At 48.9% G+C, this 10,680-nt stretch overlaps 1 protein-coding gene across 1 annotated transcript in view; it reads left to right on the top strand.

The window, feature by feature from the left end:
* The first annotated feature begins 1,079 nt into the window (after positions 1–1,079).
* The window catches only part of RHBDL2 (rhomboid like 2), a 59,146-nt gene continuing 49,545 nt past the window's right edge, over positions 1,080–10,680 (top strand). The window contains exon 1 of the mRNA XM_027775767.1: positions 1,080–1,196. The gene's annotated coding sequence lies outside the window, so the exon portion shown is untranslated. The remainder of the gene's footprint in view (positions 1,197–10,680) is intronic.

Here is a 10,680-nt window from a genome sequence, read left to right as displayed (position 1 = left end):
ATTCTTTTTTTTTTGGGGAGAGATTTTCACTGTAGGGCGCGTGCGCTCGCCAGACAGACAGAGAGAGACATAGAGACAGAAAGCGAGAAATCACCCCCCAGGGGGGATGGTCACGCCGCAATCCCTTCTCCTCCATTCTCCTCTCGGGATCTTGGGCACGCACGCACACACGCCCGGCGTGAGTTTTAAGCCACCGGGTCTGGGACACGAACCGCAGTCGACCGTGGTCGACTACGTGGGAGTCCAGCGACATAGCCATTACACCAACTGCTGGTTCCCAAAGTTTGAATTCTTTAGCAGCGATAGAAGCCCTTTCTGATCTGACACTTCTGGGAGTTCCTGCCAGACTCTGTTCATGGGGCCTCTTCTGTCTGTCTGTGCCCCCTACTATCCAGTTTTGGAGAACTCTCATTCCTTCTTTAAAACCCATTTGATTTGTCACCTCCTCTAAAGACTTTTCTGGAACCCTCCCACACAGGCAGTCCTCCTGGACCTCGGTTCCCTGAATCTTGGGCAGGGTCTCCTGTAGAGCTCTGTGGGACGCGGGAATCCTTCATTCTCAGTGCCTTGCATAAGGCAAGTTCATTCTCCGAATGCATGCAATGGATAACCAGAAACTAGCAAACCTAAATTCCCAGGCACCAAGGTACAATTTCACGGACAGAGCCCAAGGGCTTGTGACTGAATCTGCGGAGTCATCGAGCCACCCCACTCTAGTGCCCAGGACCAAGCCTAGCGTCACACCAGGGCATAGCAAATGCAGTGATGAGGCCGTTCCCCAGAGAGGTGAGAGTGGAAGACCTGGGGGACCCTGACGCAAAGCCAGAGGGCAGCCTTTGGAGGAGGAATGGAGTTCAGTGTCCCAGAGGAAGAGCAGGGGAGAGCCTGTCACAGGCTGCCTGGCGCAGACCCAAGCAGGGGAGGGAAAGAACTCATTCATCCCGGGCCAGCCAAGAGCCCGCAGCGCAGCAGGCTGGCCCGGCCCAGGTCCGGCCTCAAGGCTGGGAGGGGATTTCCTCAGCGCCCCCTCCTGGGCCGGGCTGGCTGGAAACCTGTCCCGACGATTTTAGTTTGGGGAGGGACCAAGGAGCAGCGGGCACGGCGGGAGCTCCAGGGCAGCTGGCAGCTCCGTGGCTCCCGCCTGGAACCCCGGGACCAGCCTGTGCACCTGGGATTCCGCTGCCTGGGTCTCCAAGGTGAGATGGGGCGTCGGGAGCGGGGGAGGGAGTCGGGGTGTCACAGCCGGGCGGCCACAGGGAGCGCCAGGGCGAGGAGCGCCAGGCTGATGCCGGCTGGAGGCGGCAAGTGTGGGCGCTCCCTGGGTAATCTCCCTTCCGGACTAACCTCCCGGACTCGGAGTCGCCGCTTCGGATCCTGCAACTTCCATGTTAAAAGTTGGCAGCCTGTCGGGCCGGGACGCAGCGGGCTGCCTTGTCCCAGGAAGGTGGTGGAGGAAAGGTAATTTCACTTCGCTTCCCTGCTCTACTCAGTCACTGGCTTTTCTCTCTCCCTCCATCACATTCTCCCCAGGGAATTACCCCCACAACCCCCCTTTCTGCCCCCACTGAGCCAGTTCGAGGCTCTCCTTGCCCCGGTGCTCCCTGGAGCCCCCAGCAGAGACCATCTCAGCGTCGTCCTGCAAGGCCGCTCCCTGGGTGCTGGTTTCCTCCTTCCTGGTGCTCTGAGGGATTTCACTCACCCCGCATTAGTGCCTAACCGTTTGTTTATTATTCACGTTGGAACATGTGCCTGGATTCTCTGGGGGAAGGCCACACGTTTTCTGCTCCTTCTGGGAAATAGGGCAACTAAATTTATTCCATAGGCTTTTTTTTTTTTTTTCTGGAGAGAGGAGAGAGAGACTCATCCCCTGGGACCGGTGCGTGGCATGGTGGTTAAGGGTGCTGGACTCTCACATGGCTGACCCTGGTTCGAGTCCTGGACCTGGCAACTTGCTTTCTCACTTTCTCTCTCTGGTCAAATTTAAATAATACATAAAGTTAAGTAATTCTTTAAAAAAAGAAAGAAGAACGCATCCCCCCCCCCCCCCCCGCGGGAGAGGGTAAGACCACACACCCCCCCCGTGGGGAATGGTAATGCAGCAAACCCTCCTCCTCCATTTCCCCACCCTTTTGGTATTTTGGATACACACATACACACAGAGCATGTTTTCAAACACTGGGCCTGAGGGTCGGCCATGTGGGACCCAGCGCCCTTAACCACCAGGCCATGGGTTGGCCCATCCACAAACATGTAAGGATCATCCCAAGCTGGTGGGCTATGTGGCACAGTGGAAAATTATTTTGGAGTCACAGAAAGACCTGGATTTCAGTCCTACCGCCATCTCCTGTTTCCTTCCTGAGTCTCAGTTTCCTCTTCTGTAAAGTGGTATTTTTACCAAGATGACAGGAGACAGTGCACATCAAAGTGCTGAGACTGGTGCCAGGCACTGGGGCCTCGATAGACACCTGTGCTCTTCTTCTCTGACCCCCTTCCTACTATGGCTCTGAACTTGTACCTCCCTGACTTAAGGGTTGTAAAGCTTTATAAGACAACCCATGGCCTTGAAAACACTTGGGCAGACTTGTAAACACCAACCTGGGCAATGAAGGAAGAAGAGCGGGAGGCCACCGAAAGGTGGGGCCAGGACTGAATAGGGAAAGTGTCGGCTGCAGGTTTGAGGTGAAAACACTGAGCCAGGGCTGGGTCCAGACTCTCCTGGTGAGTTTCTGAATTTGCACACTTGTACTGAGCAAGTGATGGGAACTACCCAGTGCTTGTCTCATTTAATGTAGCCCTGTTTTGGTATTATTTTTGTTTATTCATCTTTTAAAAATAATTATTTAATTTAACTTTATTTATTTATTTTTATTTGAACAGAGAGAGAGAGAGAGAGAGAGAGAGAGAGAGAGAGAGAGAGAGAGAGAGAGAGAGAGAGAGAGAGAGAGAGAGAGAGAGAGAGAGAGAGAGAGAGAGAGAGAGAGAGAGAGAGAGAAAGTGAGAAAGCAAGCTGCCAGGGCTGGAACTCGAACTGCGGTTGGCCATATGGGAGTCCAGTGCCCTTAACCACCATGCCACCTGCTGGCCCCCTGTTTTGGTATTATTATTCCCATTTTATAGCTGAGGAAATGAAGATACAAACAGGTTAAGGGATTTACCCAAGGTCACATGGCAAATTAGCAATAGATCAAAAATTCCAATCTAGGTCAGACCATTCCTGTTTACTCAGCTCCTTGCCTGTCTTTCTCAAGTTTCCGTGGAGTAGAAAGGTTGAAAGCCACCATGATTCCTCTACTGCCCAGACACTGTTTTCACTCCCTGTCTATCTCCTGCTCTGGCTGCCTCATCTGGATGGGGAGGAGCACACCCTCCCCTCATCGTCAGCTCATTCACTCATTCATACGTCATTGTCATTCATCCAGTCAAGGACTTTGTTCATTCCCTGAAACTGCAAGGTTCCCAGAGGCCAGGGACCTATCTGTTGGTTCCCAGTTAGATTACCAGCACCTTGTACATTCCTGGTGCAAAAATGTTCAATTACTCCTTCGTGGGCAAATGAATCTGACAGGTACTTATTGATGCATTCCTCAGACTGGGTCATAGGCATTCAAAGAGGAACAAAACAGCAGGCCTGACCTTAGGATGCTCGGCTTTGCAGAGAAGAGTTATAACAGAAAAACTGACCCTCTAGGCATGGATTCTCACTGATACCTCATTGACATGAGCAGGAGATGCTAAGAGAACTAAGAAGAACATTTAATTTTACCATGTCTGCTTTGTTCTCTACCGTGCCCTCCAAAATGCCAGGCACATACATGGTGGGTGCTCGGTAAAGCTTTGCAGAAGAAGCATAAAGATCGAAGTCTTGAAGGGGATGGGATGCAGAGACTTCCTTCTGGGGAGGAAATTGAGGAGGAAAGAGAGAAGAACAGAGAGAAGAGCTCATGAAAAGGTGTAGGAGGGGGACTGCTAGGGACTCAGTATAGCTGGGATGTAGGGTGTAACTAGGGGAACGGCAAGAAGTGAGAGTGGATATGGGTTGGCAGGTGGCGTGGTGGTTAAGGGCGCTGGACTCCCGAATGGTTGACTGCCGTTTGAATCCTGAACCTGGCGGCTTGCTTTCTCACTTTCCCTCTCTCTCTCTCACTCTGTCCCTCTCTGGTCAAATTAAAATAAGTAAATAAATAAATAAAGTTAAAATAAAAATAATCTTTATAAAAATAAAAAAAGAAACGAGGATAAATAAATAGGCAGGGCTCACGTCGCATGGCCCTTGTGTGTCCTGGTAAGGAATGTAGACTTCATGCCAAGGGCATTGAATACCCATTGAAGGGATTTAGCAAAGGGAGAGACACTGCCTGATTTGCATTTCAGAAGCGTGGCTGGTGCATGGAGTCTAGGAGGTGATACCCAGACTTCCAGGCCTGTCTACCAAGGAAATGAGCCCTGTGTTTTAGGACTCCCTGGTGGTTTGTTCGCGAAGTGCCTCTTGAGTTGTGCTATGCCCTCATCTGCTTGTGGTGCTCTGCCTCTCAGTTGCACACTGAAATTTAGGAAGAATTTACCATTGTGTAATAGGGAGCAAGTTCTAGAATGTACTTCTTGCTAGCCTGCAGTCCCTCGTGCTTTCTTGTGGAAGAGAGTGAGATGGAGTTGTGGAGTTGTGGATGCAGGGACAGGAGTTCTACCTAAGCTCTGAATGTGCTCAGGGTGGGTCTGGGAGGCCGGTGTTCCCGGAACTGGGCACGGATTGCTTTAAAGGGATTGCCTCCAGGTCCTCAGCTTCCACAGATACTCTTTCCTAAATGCAATCTGCTTGCTTGAGTTCCTTTCTCCTTTTCAACTCTCATTGTTTTCTCTCTTGGGTCTTAGGAAAGAAAGTCACATGTCCCCTCATTCTAAGTCTTTCCTCAGTGCTTTGTCCAAAAGGACAATTAGAGAATGCTCTGATCCTAAGAAAGAGATTAGATAAGAAAACGTGAAGAGAGTGGTGCCTTCTACAGACTCAGTAATAATTTTATTGAAACACTTGTTTGATTTGAATTATGTGCCACATACCTTTCTAACGGATTTACAGACAATAAATTAATTGAACATTCATACCAAATGTATAAAGTAGATGCTTGCTAACCTCCTTTTACAGATGAGGTTCTATCAAAGTGAGGTTTAATAAGTTGTCCAAGGTCACAGAGCTATTAAGTGGTGAATTCAGAATTAAAAAAAAATATTTATTTATTGGGGCCAGCAGGTGGCGTGGCGGTTAAGGGGCTGGAGTCTCAAATGGTTGACCTCGATTCCAGTTCTGGACCTGATAGCTTGAAACTCATGCTGGGCGTGGGTGCGTGCCTGCCCAAAATCCTGAGAGGAGAATGGAGGAGAAGAGACTGCAACGTGGCTCTCCCTCCTTGGGGGCTGTGGTAGGCAGTTAGTTGGTCATGAGCAGGCAGCCCTAAGAGAAAAGCGAAAGGGCATTTTGGTCAACGCCCTGATACCCACTAGGTCAACGCCCTAATTCCCACTAGGGCGATAAACTCATTAGGCAGTCTAACTAAAACAACCTGGCTCACATTGGGCATGTGCAATTAGGTAACCAAATTCCTCATTCTTTATCTGTGAGAATAGTACGCAAGGGACCAGCAGTTAGCGTAATGGTTATGTCGCTGGATTCCCATGTAGTTGACTGCAGTTCGCGTCCTGAACCTGGTGGCTTAAAACTCACACCGGGCGCGTGTGCGTGCGTGCCCAAAATCCTGAGAGGAGAATGGAGGAGAAGGGAATGCGGCGTGGCCATCCTCCTGGGGGGTGATTTCTTGCTTTTTGTCTCTCTGTCTCTCTCTGTCTTCTGGCGAGCACACACGCCCTATAGCAAAAACCTCTCAAATAAATAAATAAATAAAAAGAAAGAAAAGTACACAAGTGCAGGAGAAAACCCGTGGATTTGAATTCAAAAGAAGGACATAGGTAGTGTAACAGACCTCCCACCAATGAATATTCATGAGCTCTAGTAATAAAAATAACAGTTAACCAGTACCAAGCGCAGTTGCCACCTGACAGTCTGCTTGCCCAAGAGTCTTTTGGGTGTACTTTCCTTCCTTTCCCATTACATCTTCTTTTCTACCTACTTCATTCATGGTTGCGGTTTCAGTTTGTGCCTAGGGACAGATCTCTAGTGGTCTGGACCCAAAGAACCAAGGGCTTCACAACGCAGCTCGACACTCTCCCATCCGTTAATGGGGTGATTTCTTGCTTGCTGTCTTCTCTGTCTGTCTCTGTCTCTCTGATGAGGACACATGCCCTATAGCAAAAATCTCCCTCAAAAAAAAAAAGTTTATTTATTTCCTACATGAGAGAGGGAGAGTGCGAGAGAAAGCAAGAAAGAGGCCGGTACCCCCAGCAAGGTCTTCATGCTGATCCACACCCAGCCTTAACCAGCCTGGACCTGCCCTGTCTCAGCCAGCGTGCACGCTGACTTGTACGGGAAGGCTCTGCTTTGTGAACCCGGAACCTCTCCTCGTGGGTCCAGTTATGTCACTGTTGCTCCGCCCACTTGAACTCAGTCACTGCTGAATTCTCTAGAATTCGTGCTTCCAAACATGCTAGTTATACTACACTTAGGTACCTTAGCCACTTTTCTATGTGTTATAAAATTAGTATTGAGACACGAGCCAGTTGTCATGATGATGCGAATTAACACATTTATAACACTTTTTAAAAATAAAGGTGGATTTTCTTACAGACAGAAAATCAGTCTGGTTTGGATGGATTTGACAGTGAGGACTGGCTTTGCCAGTGGAGTTACACAGTAGACGCCTTTCCATAAACTGAACAAGCTAACTGTGTCGCTCCAAGGTTTGGATGGAAATAGATTTAAAGCATAGCTCTAACAAAGACTATGCCAGGAAATGTGATCTTGGAACTCACTTTAACTTGTGAAAAGTAAGTTTAGTAATTAACTTAAAAATGTGTGAAAAGGGACAGAACGTCTTCCAATTCCCATGGGGATTCATACACAAACAAAAGTCGTGAAGACTTCCGGTGCACACGCACGTACACATCACTGGCCACGTGAGACCTGCGGGATGAGGTTCCTGACCAGGTGAGGTGGAGTGGCTTGTCTCTGGGTAAAGCAGGAGCTTTCCACTGCTCCCTGCTCCCTCCTTCCTCCCTCCTGCGTGTGCTGATTCATCCAGCCGGGCTTACGGAGCCCCTGTTCTGGCTAGCCACTCACGTAGATGCCGGAGTGCAGACGGGACATGGAACAAGCACTTCCTACTTCTCTAGACCTTCTAGCCGAAAGAGACAGAGAATAAATAAACCAGGTATTTTTAGGTAGACATCTGCAATCTACTCTATGGAGGGAATAAAGATGAGCAATGTTTTTTTTTTATTTTTTTAATTTTGCCAGAGGGCATGTGTACTTGCTAGGAGGAGAGGAGAGAGAAAAAGAGAGAGGAAGCGAGAATGCACCCCTCCCACCCCTACCACGGGGTGTGGTTATCTACAACCTGTTCTCCTCCATCTCTTCCTCCTTTCAGGATTTTGGGCATGCACACACCTGTGCCTGGCATGTTTCTCAAGTTGCCAGGTCTGGATCTCAAACTATGCAGTTGGTCGTGAGGGATCCAGCTGCCTTAACCACCAGGTCACAGGCTGGTCCAGGTGAACAATGTTAATAGAATGAGATGTTATTGTATCTTGTGGTTACGATGTTTTGATAGGTATTGTTGTATAACAAATGACTCCAATGTTTAGTGATGTAAAATAACCATCTTATTTCTTTTTCTTTTTTTTTTTTGGAGAGGTTTTTGCTATAGGGCACGTGTGCTCACCAGAAAGACAGAGAGAGACAGAGAGACAGAAAGCGAGAAATCAACCCCCAGGGGGGATGACCACGCCGCAATCCCTTCTCCTCCATTCTCCTCTTGGGATCCTGGGCACGCATGCACACGCGCCTGGTGTGAGTGTAAGCTGCCAAGCCTGGGACTTGAACCATGGTTGACTATGTGGGAGTCCAGTGACGTAGCCATTACACCATCTGCTGGTCCCAGCAACCATCTTATTCCTGTCATGATACTCTGGGTTAGGTGCTGAATGTGGTGCCATCGAGGTTCTTCATGAGGCTGTGTTCAGTGAGTAGGTGAGTTGTACCGAAGATGCCAGGAGATTTCACTCAGGCGTGGTGGCATGGTGCTCTTCTCTCTGGCTTCCCTGTTCATGTGGGTGGCGTGGGCGTCCTCACAGCATGGTGGCCTCCGTGTAGCCAGCTTTCTTAAATGGTATCAGACTTCAAGGAGGGACCATTCCAAAAGGAGCAGCGGTGGGGGCTGCATAGGTCTTCAGGTGTGGTGGGGAAGGTCCCCAGCCCTGCTTCTGTCTGGTGGTACCGGCTAAAACCAGTCACAGGCTGGCCTAGGTTGAAGGAGAGGGACACGAACCCCATCTCTCTGTAGGGGGAATGACACATAATATGTCCTGTCGTTAGTCCACCGTATCAGGCTTTTGGGAACAGAAGAGCCATCACCGCCCTGATGGTGCTGACCCACTTTTTATTTTATTTTAATTTTTCAGTTTTTTGCTGTAGGGCACATGCATCCTGAGGGGGGGATGGTCATGTCACAATACCTTCTCCGCCATTCTTTTCTCCGCCATTCTCTTCCATCTCTCCTGAGATTTTGGGCATGCATCCGTACACGCCTGGCATGTTTTCAAACCACCAGGTCTGGGACTCCAACTCTGTAGTTGTCCTTGTGAGATCCAGTGCCTTAACTATCACGCCACCTGCTGGCCCCACCGGACACATTTAAAAACAATATTTATCTAATTTTATTTATTATTATTACTTTAAAATTTACTACAGGGCACGCATGCGCACCAGAGAGAGAGACAGAGAGAACAAGAGAGAGAGAGAACGAATGAGAAAACAAACCACCATGTCTAGTACTCGAGTCGTGGTTGGCCATGTGGGAGTCCATCACCCACGCCACCATAGCACCTGCCGGACCCCGACCTACTTTTCAGTCTAAATCACAGTATACTGTGTCAGAATGATTTATAGGTCTTTATTCCACACTGAATAGGGGAGAGCCTGGAGAACAGGAGATGGTTTCCTTTTTTATTTTTTCCTCCCCAGGTGTTTCTACAAGACAGTCAAGGACTGCTTTGTCCAGTGAATGTATATATCACATAAATATTCATTGGTTATCAAAACGTGGTATACACAAGAATCCCCGGGGGAACTGTTAAAAATACATGTAGATTCCTGAGCAAGGCCTGAGCCCAGACCCTCTGAATCTGAATCTCTAGGGTAGGAGCTTTTAGTCTTGGCTACCCATTAAAATACCATGTTCAAGCCCTGTCCCCAGAGACTCGGACTCCATTGATCTGGGGTGAACGTAGATAAACCAGTCTTCAGGTGATTGTGGTATGAGATCAGGATTAAAAACCACTGCCCTGTGGGCCAGCAGGTGGCATCGTGGCTAAGGCGCTGCACTCCCATGTGGCTGGCTGACCATGCTTTGAGTCCCAGACCTGGCTGCTTGAAAATCACGTTGGGCGCATGTGCGTGCGTGCTCCAAATCCCAGCAGCAGCATGGAGGCAAAGGGATTGCAGCAGAGCCATCTCCCCAGGTAGTGACCTCTCACTTTCCCCCTCACAGTCTCTCTCAGTGAGCACATGCAGCCTATGGCAAAAACCTTAAAACAAAGCAGGACAAAAATGGCTGCCCTAATGCTGGGCACGTGTGTGCCCATGACCCGGGCCTAGCTGAAGTTGGGGTGGATTGTGGTGTGAAGACCTTGTGGGGGGCCTGGCTCCCCAGATGGTTCTGATGCAGGGGGTCCATGTAGGGTGACCAGCATTCCTTTGTTTGCTCAGGATTGTCCTGATTTTAGCCCCAAAAGAAACCCTAGCCCAGTGCAGGCTGGACGACTGGTCACTATGAAGGGACTACCACTTAAGAAACGTTGTAGTCAAGGCTCTTGAAGCCTTCTTTTAAAAATACCTACAGATATGTAACGAAAGCGATTCTGACTCTTAAGGGATGGAAGACGGAAGGGACCGCGTGCTTAAGGAACGGAAGTATTACCATGATGCTGCCAGAGACAGTTCCTTCAATTAAGGAGAAACTGGCTCAGGGTCAGGCTCTCCTTTTAGCCCTGTGCCCTGGTGTGCCCGGTCTGCGTTCACATGAATAGCGTGTCTTCTTTGGGGAATTCTTCCAGACTTTACTCCTTAGTGTACACGAGACAACTTCCAAAGCCCAATCAAAATCAACAAGGGTGGCGTGGTAGTTAGGGTGCTGGACTCCCACATGACTGACTGCAGTTTGAGTCCCAGACTGGACGACTTGCTTTTTCACTTTCTCTCTGTCTCTGCCTCCCTGTCTTTCTCTGGTGAGCACATGTGCCCTATAGCAGATTTAAAAGTGATAATAATAATAATTAAAGTTAGAGTCCAGCAAGTAGGTTGGTGGTGAAGGTGCTGGACTCTCACATGGCCAGCAGTGGCTTGAGTCCCGGATCTGGAGGCTTGCTTTCATACTTTCCCTTTCTCTCTTTCTTTTTTTTTCTTTCTTTCTTTCTTTCTTTTTCTTTCTTTCTTTCTTTCTTTCTTTCTTTCTTTCTTTCTTTCTTTCTTTCTTTCTTTCTTTCTTTCTTTCTTTCTTTCTTTCTTTCTTTCTTTCT

This window comes from Tupaia chinensis, unplaced genomic scaffold (assembly GCF_000334495.1).
Source record: "Tupaia chinensis unplaced genomic scaffold, TupChi_1.0 Scaffold000604_1, whole genome shotgun sequence".
Lineage (NCBI taxonomy): Eukaryota > Metazoa > Chordata > Mammalia > Scandentia > Tupaiidae > Tupaia > Tupaia belangeri.
This window is presented reverse-complemented; position numbering and strand designations above follow the sequence as displayed.